This window comes from Phlebotomus papatasi, chromosome 2 (genome assembly GCF_024763615.1).
Source record: "Phlebotomus papatasi isolate M1 chromosome 2, Ppap_2.1, whole genome shotgun sequence".
Taxonomy (NCBI): Eukaryota; Metazoa; Arthropoda; class Insecta; order Diptera; family Psychodidae; genus Phlebotomus; species Phlebotomus papatasi.
The window spans coordinates 20,757,147-20,773,192 of record NC_077223.1 but is presented as its reverse complement, the minus strand read 5'-3'; the positions used below and the strand labels follow the sequence as shown (position 1 = coordinate 20,773,192).

At 33.9% G+C, this 16,046-nt stretch overlaps 1 protein-coding gene across 1 annotated transcript in view; it reads right to left on the bottom strand.

Moving 5' to 3' along the window:
* LOC129803081 (fat-like cadherin-related tumor suppressor homolog) overlaps window positions 1-16,046 on the bottom strand; it is a 336,090-nt gene that overhangs the window by 164,490 nt on the left and 155,554 nt on the right. The gene's annotated exons all lie outside the window — the stretch shown is intronic.

The window sequence follows — 16,046 nt, the reverse complement described above, 5'->3', positions numbered from 1 at the left end:
ATAAATAAAGGTTTGACAATGATGGGTCAAAAATTCAAAGCTTTTTATCATTAGACAGAGTGCAAAGTGCTTTATGAGCTTTAGAAGTACGGGGAGGCTTTCAGGCTTCGTACATACTCTGGCTTCGAACACTTGATATTTTCCCATATTTCTTTAATGAATCTTAGCTATGGCAATATGTCTCAATGGTAAAAACTTTTGAACATTGACCAAAATATTGGAACAATTTTTTTTTGGAATCGATTTGTACCTAGAGAAGATATTCTTTTGTTCCAAAAAGTTTTTCGCTTCTCTTTTGGAACCATTTTGATACGGTGGAATGTCTACTAATTTGAATTGATTTCGTTTTATACAAATTTGTTCCTGAAATTTGGAACAGAATTTGTTGCACTTGGCTGTTTTGTTCCAACTGTCAGGAACAAATTGGTACAATGTCTGTCAAACTTTCCATTTTAGCGGAGACCCACAAAGAAGAATTTTATCTCATAAACAAACCAGTAGGGAGTATTTTTAATGATTCAATGCAATGGAAGTGAAAGAAAAATCCCGCATTGAGCTTTATACCGGTTCATTGCTTATTTTACGTTGCATACAATCTCCATTGAAAAGCTGCAATTTCGATATTTTTTTCTTTTAAAATGATGTGCTTGTCATAATCAGAAGTTCTGTATTGAGCATTGAATATTGTTGAAAGATAAAGCGCATTCGGTAAAATAATTGGAAAAAAAATAATAAAACACAATTATTTAACCCCAAAATTCAATTCATAATGAAATTCGCACGTTTTCCGAATTGCAAGCTTGAAATTAATTTACAGCAAACCATAACTTATCCGGGATTATGATTTTATAATTTTCTTTATTTAGCCTAAATAATTTACATTAACCCATTCCTTACCATGGTATTATACATCATACGCAAATTGAGTGATTTTTGATGATTTATTCCTGGGCAATTTTTATCCGAATTGCTGTCGGGAATGGATTTTTAGTAACTTTAGTTCTTCAATTACTTGGGAAAAATAGTCAGACAGAGATAGAAATGCATTTTGTTGTTCTTTTCTTGCTTCGCGGAAGGTCATGCAAAATTTTTGCTCAAAATGGCGGACGGAAAATACGATATCCCGCCGAATTTGTTAAAATTGGCCTCTTTCCTCTTTCCTGATTTAAATTCTATTTGCCAATTTGTTTCCGTGGATAGTTACTCTATCTAAAGCAATAGAGTTTGTAATGAATTAATGCACAGAATTTAAATTCAGTGACCGTTAAGACGTGTGTTTGATAGGTGCTCCCCGCACCCCCTTAATAAGTAAATTTTTTTTCTTTTCAGAAAATTCATCTATTAATCTGTAGGAAACTAATCCCAAAATATGAACATTCTATCTCAAGTATTTCTGGTACATTGACTGAATGGGTTAATAAAACCGAACACAACAACCAGTGACAGTAATAAGTTCAGATGAGCTTATGGTAGCTGAGAATGCGTGAAAATTCGATTGTGAATTGAATTTTCAGGCTAAAGAATCGCGAAAAACAAATTGTTCTCGGTTGGCTGAAACGAATAAAATTGATTCTACGCGATTCTTTATGCCTCCAGCATACCTTTTAGATCGGTAGAATTTCATGAAAGCTAAATTCGTGTCCTTTTCTTTCTAAAATGATTTGCATAAGTTTGTCCCACTTTTTCGGACTCGAAATTGGACTGAACTAAATTTAATTTGGTGTGATGCGCAAAAGAAGAAGAAGAGTTCTCTAGAATAGGGCAGACATATACAAAACTTTTAAGGAAGAAATAGATGTGAGTATCGAATTAATAAAATTTTCCTGATCTAAAAGGTGTGCAAGAGCCATTTCTCCCAAAATTTATCTCACATTCGAATTTTCAAGTACTTTGAGTCGCAAGCACCCTGAGTTGCACACATTTACAGGTCACCTGTAAAGAATCTCAGCTACCATAAGCTTATCTGGGCTTATTACTGATCATTTTCCATTTTAAGTAGTCTGAGTGTGTAAGACCAACAAAAGAAAAGCCAAAATAATTTCATTGAAAGTTCGTTAGAAAAATCTCGACCTCGGATGCATACTAAAATTTCATCAAAATCGTTACAAAAATACCGAAAATACTGTCCGATCAAGACGCTTTTGAATATAGCTCAGGTCAGGGAACATCGAGAGTGGAGCGCGACCCACCGTTGTAAATGTGTCGACCTCAGCTACAACATACTAAAATTTAAAGAAAAAGCATCGCCTAGTTTACGAAATATTCGACATCGAATTCTCGAAAATCGATTTTTCGAATAATCGGACATTGCATTATACCGGATGATTTTGAGGTGTCAAAAGGGTTGTAGTATTCTACGAGGGCTTTCCAAAACACTAAATTTTTTAAAATTATAACTCGGGTCAGGGGAGTTAAGGCAGGGGACTTAAAGTCTTTAATTGAAAGCTCTTAGGTCCAGCTGTAACATACTAAAATTTGAGAACGATCGATGCATAGGGCACAGAAAACAAAATTTGAAGGTGTGTTAAAATGGTGGTAGGGTAGATCTTACATCATCTACTTCACTGGTAAAAATAAAAGGATCAAATTGATCCAAATTTGATCCTTTTGCAAAGGATGGATCAAATTTCGAACTCTGAATGCACATTTACATAATAGAACATATTTATTTGATTCATCCTTTGCAAAAGGATCAATTTGGTCCTTTTATTTTTACCAGTGTTCTAGTCACCTATCGACATGTAACCTTTGACGAAAACCACATGTCGATATCTCTTTCCGTTCTCTCTCTAGAAGAGTTTGTACTCCGAACGTCCACGAAAATTTATTTTTTAACGCATATGATATTCGTGATCCAATGAGTGCCAAAAACGTATCCAAAATTTGAGCCCGATCTGACGAGGTCTGATTTCTTCTCGGGCCACAAAAACTGAGATTGTAAAGAATCTCAGGTAAAATGCATATTTAAATATAAACTGTTTCTGAAAGTATTAAAAGGTAACCATCAAATTTATCGTAATTCCTTAGCACGTTTAGAAGTGTTATAGGTAGAAGGCGAAATTTACTTTTACTATGGCGTTAATTAAAATTGAATGACTGAATCCGAAGATATATATTTTCAAACTTTGAATACATTTTTCAAAACTCTAAAAACTCATAAAACTAAATCCGGACTGCGTCGAATGAATTTTAGATTTGACATCCATAACACTAAACCTACCAAGACCGATAAAATTGATCGGTTTAAAAACTTCTTAAAATTTATACATATTTGAATGGCACAATGTTACTATCAAACTTTATGAATTTCTTAAAATATGCGTGTAATATATTTTTCAGTGTTTAAATTTTAATTTTTCTTCTTTTCCAAGAAAAATTTATTAAGTATCCGACCCTACTGTAGTCTGCCTCTGTCATTTGACCGAGCATGCTAGATAAAAACGATCAAAACGGTTGGTACGCTGAGAGAAATCCGAAAAAGTTAAAATAACATTCCAGAAATGTTAATTTCACCCTGCGGTATTGATCCAAAATCAGTGTAAATATTACCCTTTTTAGGTGTATTAGGGGTTAAAATTACCCTTTTTCATGTTAATTTTACCCTTAAAAGGTGTAAATTTAACATTAAAAATGTTGATATATTTTTACACCTAGTGTTAAAATTATGAGGAAAAATTTAATCGCACCCTATTTTTTTCCCAGTGTAGGTTTAGTGCTAAAGGACTCCGCAACAAGTTAGTTGATATTGCAGAGTGTTAGAAAGACTTTACCTTTCAGTTTAATTAGCGATAAAATCATGACAAAAAATATAAATCCTTTCTTATACTTTAAATTGCAAGTGTAACTTTTACCTTTGAATGTTCTAATAAGGTTAACTTCTAATCATGAGTTTTCTTATTCCACTTGTAGTCACATAGAATCACGAGTGCAAACAGTGTTTGCACAATTTGTAAGATGTAACCTTTGTGCAATTAGCTTTCAACAATTCTCTCAAAAAGGGTCTTTGTCACAGGCAATAAAATATCAAAGATTGCAATGTACAAAGCATTTCTGTAATGTATGAACAAAGTTCTGAATAAATCACCAAAACTCATTTTAAAAATATGAAATACTGTTTTAAATTGCACAAATCCCTGGGGTTGACCTAAAATTAACACAATGATTTATTTTACCCTGATTCTTTTTTTACTATTATTATTTATTTTAGTCATTAACCATCAAAAGAGTGAGGAATTTATGCTTCCGCATGCAGGGAATATTTTAAAATTAATTCCGTTATATATTACTCACTCAAAGTTCAATTATTTGGATGAAAACGGATGGAATGATTTAATTAAAATTCTTCTCGTATAAATGAATGTCTCTCTGTTAATATGTATTATTGCATAATCAATCATTTAAGGATATTATACATATAATTTTGGCATTAATTGGAGTCAAGGAAGATGGTGTTTATGTGCGAACTTTGATTATAGTTACCCAATTAGTTTTAATCGCCTTTGAAAAGGTTAATATCCTACAAAATCCCAAGGAATTATCAACAAGGCTAATCAATATTAGATAAACTTTGTGTGTAAACGGGTAAATTTCCTGACACCTTTCAGGAATTCGCTAGGACATTTTTGCACCAAAAAGAAAAGATAAAAACTGGAGCAAATGCATTCTCTACATTTTTCCTTTCTTCAAGGTATCAAAATACAAAATAAAATAATCAAACATTTCTCATACAACTTGTCTAAAGTATATCACAAATCGAGGAAAATTTCAAGTTCCAATTGCGATAAAATAACTCCCTGTTGTATACGGTTAGAATTTTCTCATTATGCTATCAACTTTAGTTTGGTGTGTAGCAAGAAGTTTTCCTATGATTGCCGATAGTTTATAAACAACACCGAGAGTTTGGGGAGAACACCCATCATGTTCCAATTATATTTTCGCTAGGTGATGGAGTATGTGCCGAGAAATTCATCCCATCAGCACCACCCCCTAAATATCACCCTCGACATCCAGACACACATCCTTATCGAGAAAACACCCACATTATACTTTAGGAGCATTGAGTTTGCTGTTTAAACTTCGTTTACTCGTGAATGTAAAATGGTAACTTCATCTCTCATCATCGTCATGTCTTTCTGTTTTTGCTGAGAATCATGTGACACACAGTGTGGGGAAGAAATAGGATTCAACCTTTGAATAAAATTCACCTCTTCTAAATATGAGGCTTCCCAACAGGCTGCATTTGACAGCAAAAAGAATTATGGTAAAAAATTTAATAAAAAAGAAAAGACGCAGATAAGGAAACCTAATATATGAGTTTTTCCAGAATTTTTCACAAATTTTAAGTAGTATTTTCCACCAATTTAAATAAATATGCTCTCAAAAATGTCTACGGGAAGGCATTCAGGCTCCGGACATACTCTAGCTTCGCACACTTTATATTTTTCACATTTTCCTTTAATGAATCTAACATATTTTTATACTGTCACTAGGTCAGATTCGTCAAAGAAATATGGGCAAAATATGAAGCAGGAGTATGTGAAAAGTTTGAAAGATTTCCCCTACAAAGTAGGTCTTACATCATAATAAATATTCTTATGGCTCTAGCACACCTTTTTGGTCAGGAAAATTTCATGAAGTCGAAATTCGAATCACTTTCTTTCTCACACGTTTTGCATATGACTATCTCATTCTTTCGCACTCTTCTTCTTCTTTTAAACATTCACACCAAAATCAATTTAGCTCAATCGAATGTAGAGACAGACATGAGACAGACATACGAAAAACGTGTAAGAAAGAAAAGGATTCAAATTTCGGCTTCGTGAAATTTTCCTGATCTAAAAGGTGTGCCGAAGGCATTAACGATAATTTTTCAAATTTGATCAAATTGGAAAGTGAGATTATGTTAAAAATAACCGCAAAAGGGGTGGCAAAGCGTCCCAGGCTTTGCGAAATGCTCGAACTCGTGACTTAGATGCTATAGTACCACAAAAGTACTTTCGCGAAAGTACATCATTTACCGTTTACCGGTACTCAACCGATTTAAATCTATTCACAAATCACTCAATAGATTCCACAAAATAGTTTAAAGCAGGGGGTGACATTAGCTCTAAAAAACGCGACCAATTTTAGTGTACATTTTTTTTCTGTTTTCGTACACATTTCACGAGATATCTCCAAAACTACTTAGGTTGTCAATTTGGGGTTTTCAGTTGCCTCTTCGTTATTAAATTGGCTTTTATTTTGTATTTGTATTTGTATTATTTGCTAATTAATTCTACAATGACAGAAAATAGCTGATAAACTGAAAAGTTTTTTTGGCACGCTAGAAACATATGGGAAACATAGGAAACGTCATGCCCCTGGTTTAAAGAGTAATAAAAATTATATTCGAACAAAAATTACTTATCGGTAAATAACCGGTTCATTACCGGTTCACAACCGATTTGAACTGACTTATAAATCACTCAAAATATTTCCCAAAATACACCTCAGGAGTAATTTAATTAAATTTCGTATAAAAATTATAATTGGTTATTAACCGGTTCATTACCGATTCAAAATCTATTGGAACCGGTTCAGTTTTATAGAAAATTCGAAGACCTTTCCAAAAAGCTCAAACATGATCCCATTCACTTGATAAATGCGCTCTCTACACAGAAAAAAAATATTTTGTAAAAATGTTCGTAAATGTTTGTGAATTTCTATGGGGGACTTATGAAATGCTCGTAAATCGTAACCCGCAAACAAGTTCGTAAAATTTTGTACTTTTTTCACAAACATTGTTCGTAACATGATCACTTGACGAGCATTTTTTGTACTTTTACAAACATTTGTTCGTAAATGTTCGTAATATGTTCGTCAGGTAAACAAAAAAATACAAAAAATGCTCGTCAAGTGATCATGTTACGAACAATATTTGTGAAAAAGGACAAACTTTTACGAACTTGTTTATGGGTTACGATTTACGAGCATTTCGTAATTCCCCCATAGGAATTCACAAACATTTACGAACAATTTTACAAAATATTTTTTTCTGTGTAGGGGAAAGTACTCTCTCATCGAACGTTCATGCCTTCGAATAATGTGAATTTTCTTTTATTTTTCATAGAGACTTATACATAATCATCACATAATTATCAATAATTGATGTTAAGCCAACTAATATTTAATGAAAATGTGTAAATCTCTTAGGCAAAATAAAAGAAAATCTACATTATTCGAAAACATGAACGTTCGAAGGGAGATTACTTTCCCCTAGTGTCTTTTTAACCTTTGACCTTGAAAACACATTATTAGGAATGATTCAACGGTATTTTCGTCTAAGGAAGAAATGTCCGCCTTTGTACTAAAACATCTCCAAAAATGAAAAAAATCGCACGACGCGTTTTCGAGCAATCCCAAAAAACATGGTTTTTGTAGGGGAAGGGGAGGGATGGGAGGAAAATGAGGGGCATGTTAACGATCCTCGGGTCGACTTATAGGGGGTCCCCAGAAGGTCCCAAGTCGCTATCTCTTACCGTTTAGCTTCTAGAGCTGATGACAGCCGGACGGACAGACAGACAGACGGACAGATGGACAAACAGCGTGACGACATTTCTCAGAAATCGTCTGAAACGTGAAGATTTGTTGACAAAAGTGGTCTCCGGGGGGTGGAAGGTGGAAATTTTGAGGGGTGAAAAAATCGAGGGATTATATAGTGCTCTCTCCATGGAGTTCGAGCAGTAAAGCAAGTCACCTTTTCATTGACCAAAGCCTGTAAATGTTCTTCCAGATCCAATTATCTTTCCAAAACCTATAATTCATTATCGTATTGTATAGTGTTTACAGTGGGATATAGAGTTCTGTTTAAGTACTTAATTGGGAACACAATGGCTCCGTTCAGTAATAACCTTTCGAAGAGACAAAGCCACTCCAAAGCCAAGCCAAACCTATTCGAAAATCTACCGGAAGCCTAAAGGGCAAGTTCATATACCCGCCGCTTTAGCGCTGATTGTTCTACCATTTCGAATTTTGATATTCTTGACACTTCAATCGTCAACAATGTCGGCAACAGTGTGCAAACGTTTGCTGCAAAAAGTGAATTTTTGGTTAGTTTTGTGGAATTTCAGGATGGCAGAACGTTTGAATCTCAATTTCATTACGATAAATGTCCTTTTCATGAACTTGTGCGGTTTTGTGTAACTCGTCGATTTAAACGTTCGAACTTCCAACGGGTTTTTAGGTAAGTTCTCTCTAATTTACCTTCGAATTGGTAAAGGAAAAACCTCAACCGGAGAGAGTTCTCAAATCGGGAAGATTATTACTGAACGGGAGGAATGAGTCAAGTGGTAGAGCACTCGCTCTATAATGCAAGTGTCCCGGGTTCGAATCCTCTTTAGGTCACCAGGAATTTTTCTGGCGTTAAAGGTGTTCGGATAGCATCCAATGAGCTTCACTGCACTTGATTCCACGGGCATGGGACTGACAACCTCATCCTGTACAAGAAAAAATAATAATGCATATCTAGAAATTCCCTTGCGGGTAGGCCTTGTTCCTTCATGGAATGTTGTGCCAGCATTAATATTATTATTAAGTACTTAATTAAGTACTTAGTTCTGTTTAAGTAAGAAAATTGCAAAATTCTGCAATTATTTGTACAAAGATCGCATAATCACATGATTTCTACACGTTGCATTGTGATTCATAACTGCAAATTTGATCGCCAGTGTGATTGCTGTATCTAAATTGAAAATGTCAAACTTCTAGTGATACACCTTTGACAGCTGTCACAGCGATAACTGTAACTCATGTTGTGTTATAAACCGCCCCACAATAAAGTGAACATTATGTGAAAAGGGTTGTATTCTCACCAGACCGGGTGTTTAAAGTTTAAGCGAGTGAATTTCTATAGTGAAGCATCACTTGATGAGATGTATAAAATTGAAATATTCCTATTTTGCATTTTATACTCTCACCCACAAACTCCTCATTCCTCTCATCCGGACATTCACCCTCTCTTGGAAAACTTGTCGTCATCGAGAGAAATCTGATGAGTGGAATTTTGAGCATGACATTGCCAATACTTCCTCCATTTCCATGGGGTTGTGTCTCTCCTATATTCCCATGGAAAGGGGGGGTAGAACCCTCCTCTCCCGGAGAAATGAAAGGAAATCAACATCGTCATGAATTGGAGAGAGAGAAAGTGGAACACTCATCAATTCACATCTCATGTTATCTAGTCTCCACCGAGTCACAATGTAATTGATTCTTGAAGCAAATGTGGGAAGATTTCTCTCATTTGATTCCCAAATGTGGCAGAAACACATCTCGCACACAATATCCAGAATATCCCTCCTATAGCATCCAACAGACACATAATGAAGCATACAAGAGATTGTTTGACCCCACTTCACATCAATTACATTAATTGTGATAATTGATACACTTCCAGCAATGAAGTATATCACCATATAACCAAAAATTCAATGATAAACCCAGATAAGTTTACGGTAGATGAGAATCTTTCCAGATAAGCCGTGATACAATTCGGAATTCGCGCAAATTCAATTGTGCGTTGCATATACGGCTCAAACAAAGCACCATTTCGAGCTAATTTCCAGTATTTGTCCGTCTAAACCAATTTCTTTGATACATAAAACCATTATTCCTAAAGATCGAATTACAATTGACTGAAAATAAAATCAATATATCTCTATTTAGGAAAGGAAATCAATGCTGCGTGCGTCAAGAGGGACCAACGGGGAATTATTCATTACAAGCTTCTGAAATTTAGCGAAATTGTGTATGGACATTATTACTGACAAAATCTTATCACTTTGATTGTTCGAAAAAAGCCAAAATATCCCAAAAATACGAATTAGTAATTTTGCAATACTACCAGGAAACCATAAAAAACTGAACTGAAGGGGAATTCTGTAATTTTCGTGGCATTGTCACGCGTGAGTTCGAAATCTGACAATGCCATTCGAGCTTTTTTTGTCACGTCATATGAGTTCGAAAATGCAATTCATTGATTTTTTAATGAAATGCCCTTAGTTGATGATTTTATGAAAATACAGTACGTCTGTGTTGATTTGTTTAACAAAATTCATTGTCATTTGAATTGCCAGAAATCTCAAACATGTGACTTCTGACAATGCCACGTGAGCTGAAATGGCAATATCACGGCTACAGATTCGCATTTTCGAAAAAGCTCTCCTAAGATTCGAATCGAATTTGTCATATGGTATTGCCAGAGCGTTACAGAATTCCCCTCCAGTAGGGAAATTCTGTAATTTTCGTGGCATTGTCACGCGTGAGTTCGAAATCTGACAATGCCATTCGAGCTTTTTTTGTCATATCATATGAGTTCGAAAATGCAATTCATTGAATTTTTAATGAAATCCCTTTACTTGATGATTTTATAAAAATACAGTCTGTCTTGGTAGATTTGTTTAACAAAATTCATTGTGATTTGAATTGCCAGAAATCTCAAATATGTGACTTCTGAGAATGCCACGTGAGCTGAAATGGCAATGTCACGGCTGCAGAATCGCATTTTCGAAAAACTCTCCTAAGATTCGAACCCAATTTGTCATATGGCATTACCAGAGAGTTACAAAATTCCCCTCCTGGAATGTGGTACTATCGCTCCTTTATATTTCAAAGCCAGTCCCTTCAGATTATTATTTGTTTTTTCGAATGATAGCACTTGGCATAGATGAGTTTCAGTTAACAATTTCGGAGAAGTCGAACATTGGGTGGTTGAATAGATTATACTAGATCGTTTTAATAACTTTTACACTTAATAACACAAAGAGCGGTCAAATCGGTTATAAGTACGATACTAAATTAAAAATTTCATCATCGGTGTTAGAATACTGATGCAAGTCTTTAGAACATTGTAGTTTCATCTTATTATGATCAGTTATGCTCGAAAATATGATGATAGCCCACACTGCCTCTTCAACTTTGTCTAACCCTATAGGCTATGATCGGAAAGGTTTACGTCTTTCCGACGACCCTTCCAAATGCAATATTTACAAACATATCTGACCATAATAAGATAAAACTACAATATTTTGAAGGGTTGTATAAGAATCCTAACACCGATGATGAAATTTGTAATTTAGTATCATACTTATAACCAATTTTGGTCGCCCCATATTCTTTCCGTACAGAAGTAGATCTTGAAAAATTCGAAAATCTATTTGAAAATTCAAAAGAGAGACTTTCTTTTTGATAATTCGACAAGGTGACTGAGGTACATCCTGTTCGAATTTCGAAGTGCTCAAGTGTCAAAATGTGTCAGTCTTCACAGTGTTGTGAGGAAAAAAGAGAACAACGACACTTACTGTTCTTGTCCCATTATTTAATCACTCCATAACACTGTGAGTAACTCTTTTGCCAGCTTTTAGTGTGATATTTGATAAATTTTCCCCACCTTGTTCGAAAATTTAGTATGAAAAATCGAAATTGAATTTGAATTCTTCGAACTTCAACGACTTTTTGTGCAAATAGAGTTCCATTTACCTTTTATCCAAGACACTATTGGAGAATCAAAATCTACTTCTGTTTGGGCTCATTGGGTTATTAACTGCTAAATTCGCTAAAGTTATTAAAACGATCTAGTAAAATCTTTTTAGGGTTTCAAACATTTATGTTCAGAGCATTTATGTTCTTTTACAAGCATTTGTTCGTAAATGTTCGTAAACACACAAAATAGGTATTTCTGTAAATGTTTGCCAAACAAACAAAAATATATGAACAAATGTTTTGTATTATAAAAAAAAAATGCTCGTCAAATGATCATCTTATGAACAATACTTGTGGAAAAAGTACAAAACAAACCTTTACGAACTTGTTTGTGGGTTATACGATCCACGAGTATTTCATAAGTCCTCAATAGAAATTCGGAAACATTTACGAAAAAAATGTTTCTGTGTAAGGTAAAGTACCCTTACTCGACCGGGTTCCTCTATTCGACCGGTGGGTCAATTTTTGAATATTTGATGGTGAATTTCATCAATTTCTATGAATTTGTCACTGATTCGTATTATTTAAAGAATAATTGACCTATTAATGTTAGATCATACACAAAATATTATAGCAAATATAATTAAATTGAATAAATAAATCTACCGGTCGAATAGAGGAACCGGTCGAATAAAGGGTACTTTACCTTAGTTAAAACGCTTTAAACCGATTTACGCTAAAATATGGAAATGTTGAAAAAATAAATTCCGGGGTATCCTAAAAGGATCATCATATGTCATCTAATTGGCATATAAGCTCTTCCAAAAACCGTAAGCGAATATCTACTATCGTTTCTATCTCAAAATATACTTTTATCCCATATACTATTTGTATAATCTGTGAATTATTAAAGCATATTCCTTCAAAGTTTACGCCAAATCTGACGAAGTAAGGTTTCATTCTGCACCACATAAGCTGAGAGATAGTTTAAATTCTCAACTTAAATTTGTCAATCCATCAAAAAGTGGCATTTGTCAAACCTTTTCGGAAATATTAAGTACACAAGAAATTGTCAAAGAACTTTCACTCTATGCTGTTCTCATTCAAGTCCCAATTTTCTAATTAATATAAAATTGAGGGAAAATCCGACATGCCAGAGGAAAACTTTTCCCTCTACCAAACTCAAAAACTATTCATTCTTCATCTTTGCAATTATGATAAAAGTGTAATATGGAGTAAGTCGTTAAAATCACGCGATACATACACAAAAATAATGTAATTTGAAAACTTTCTCTAACTCCCCCCACCCCCCATCCTTCAGCATTTTCTCTTCCTTTTCACTCACAAAAACTTTAAATCTCATACCATAATGACTTTTCCTTCACAGAGCATTTTCCCCCCTCATCATCTTTCCACACCAAATTAGTGTTTCTCAAACTTTTAGCTGAAGATACCTTAGAAGTGAACCAACTATAATTAACACATTCCGCTGCTCAAATTTCTCTGACATTCATATGATACAATAACGAGATTCTTAAGAATTATGTACCTGTGAAAGAATGCTCAAAATGTTCTCTCACTAAAAAAAGCGTTTATTAAACAATTTACTGACAATTGCAAAAAGAAAAAAGAAAAAATATAATCCTCTTTTATTGCAAAATTGTATCAGTTTCAAAATATATTAAAATTAATTAAGCATTTTTATTTCTAAAAATAGAAAAGCTTATTTACCGTTTAAGTATACAAATATTTTATTTAACTATTTTTTCATACTGTGCAAAAATGTATTTTACAACTATCAGCAAAATCAACAGAAAAAGCTATTTTATTTTCCCTTTGAAAGAAAATGTTTATTTAACGTTGTATCGTTATTTTGTTCAAACAAAATATACTACTAAATAATAAGTAATAACTGCTACCGGGAAATTCAATGAACTAATAACAGATTTATTTACATTGCTCAATATTACTTTTTTTACTGCTCGACCTCAAAGAGAGAGCAGTTATATAATCGACTTTTTTTTAACTTGTCAGCGTCCTGGACCATAAACCGGAAGAGATATCAACTCCCGGTCTTCGATGACCCCCAATTCTCTCGTTCAGTAATAAACTTTCACGATTTGAGAGCTATTTCCGGTTGAGAGTATATCAAAGAGAACTTACCTAAAAACTCGTTGGGTTCGAACGTTTAAAACGACGAGTTAGACAAAAGTGAGCAAGTTCATTTAAATGACATTTATCGCATTTATCTCAATAAAATTGCAATTCAAACATTCTGCCATCCTGAAATTCCACAAAACTACACAAAAATCACTTTTTGTACCTAACGCGATGGTTTTAAGGAAATTTAAAATAAAGATAGTAAAATTTAGAAAACAGCGAATAACGGATAGTTTTGTTTAGAAAAGGAATAATCCTGTCTTTCTGTAATAAACGTTCCCGATTTGAGAGCTCTCTCCGGTTGAGGTTTTTCCTAAACCGATTCGAAGGTATATAAGAGAGAACTTGCCTAAAAGTTATTGGAAGTTCGAACGTTTAAACCGACGAGTTACACAAATTCACTTTTTGCGGTAAACGTTTACACATAAGGTTGTTGAAATTGTTGACGATTAAACTGTAAAGAATACCAAAATTCGAAATGGCAGAATAATCAGCGCTAAAGCGGTGAGTACGTGAACTTGAACTTTAGGCTTCCGGTAGATTTTCGAATAGGCTTGGCTTGGCTTGGCTTGGCTTTGGAGTGGTTTTGTCTCTTCGAAAGGTTATTACTGAACAGAGCCAATATAAAGCAATATCTCCAGGCGGTATTTTTCTTACCCACTTCCTACTATCTCCTCCAAAACCATGATTTTTTGTTTACAGTAGACTCTCTCTCAATTGGACATTTGGGGCAAAATGTCATCCGGTTTATCAATAGATTTGGGCGTCAAAGCCTTTGAAAGTTCCACAAAAAGCGCTCAATTATAAAGAATCACGATAAAATAGGAAGAACTATAGCGAATTTGAGCAAATACCTTCATAATTAAACGTGACAATTGTCAACAAAATTTTTCGCCCGATTGAAAAAGAGCCGATTGAGCGAGAGTCTACTGTATTTCGGAAACAGCTCCTACGATTTCTTTTATTTTACGATAAGTTTTGGATGTGGACCACGCTAACATTTCGTTCAAACATTCCTATGACCTAAAAAATCGCCATCTTGATTCTTTAAAAGAATTTCTTTTTTACTAAATTAGAGGATTTAGTTTTCAACCGATTTGGTTAAATTTGGATTTTTTGGAAAGATCTTCAAATTTCCAACTCGACTGCATGAGACTTAATCTGTCATGAGTTGGTATAGTACACGTAATTGATGTATCTTTCTCAAATACGTCTTTTAGAAAATATCTGCGTGAAATCTATATTAACCCGATTTTGATGATTTTTAGATGAATAATTATTTTAATTAATAGTTCAAACAAGGGCCCATCAAGCCTAATAAAAAGTCAAGATATTTTTCACTTTTACTTGTAAAAAATTTGCAGCTATTGCACCACGACTTAAACAAATTTGCTCGTTGTTCTTGTATTATTTCGGCGAACATTATGAAATATGTATTTTTAGATAGCTTTCAGTGCACGATTTCGAAATATATCAGAGTGATAAGTCAATTCTCTTTAGGAAAAAACTTGCCAATATTCTTCAGTGCTTCTATGCAAAAACGTATGGAAAAATAAAATGTTGAGAGGCCCCTGAGTTCAAACCTAGGTATCGTAGGGGGAGGTGGGGCTACATTGAGCTGTGGGGCTAGATTGTTATACGATTTTTTCGCATATTTCTAATGTAAACTGGGTTTTAGCATGATGTAATTTGGATAGACAAAATAATTGTGCATCTAAATAAAATAATTGTCAGGACCAGTTTCATTTAGAAATATGCGAAAAAGTCGTATAACAATCTAGCCCCACAGCTCAATGTAGCCCCACCTCCCCCTACTTGCACATTAAAATTTTAATGTGATTCACATTAACCCTTTAAGGACGATTGGAACACCAGTGTCCCATAAAGAAAATAATTTATCCTGACTATACCTGAAATCCTGACCTGAATTTATCCTGACTACTATACCTAAAGATATTTTTTTTAATTATGTTTGTACGTAATTGCAAAGTAGAAGGTTGAAGGAATCTAGGATATTTTTTGCAAATCTCCAGCTATTTGCTATATAGTAAATGTTTGAGTAAATATTAATGACGATTTTTTTAATTCTGATATTGAAAGATGTTTCTGATTATTTTTTATACTTTCAATTTTCTTAAGCATAACCGTTTTGGAAAAAGAAACTACAATACTCATACATAGTATTTTTCATTAGACTGAAAATTATTATTCATCGGTTTAGTCAGAAAATTGATTAAAATTTTTGAGGTATTTTTGTCTCTATTGCTCGTAGAGGTAAAAAATGTACCGCATCAGACTCTGTTGGATTTTCAAAAGTCAGATGTAACACTTTTCATTGATTTTGTTTATCGGTTATATTTTTATAGTTGATTTTCGATCCGTAAAAAGTGTCTCGTTGTTAAAATTAATCACTTAATACAGTTTGTTTCGTT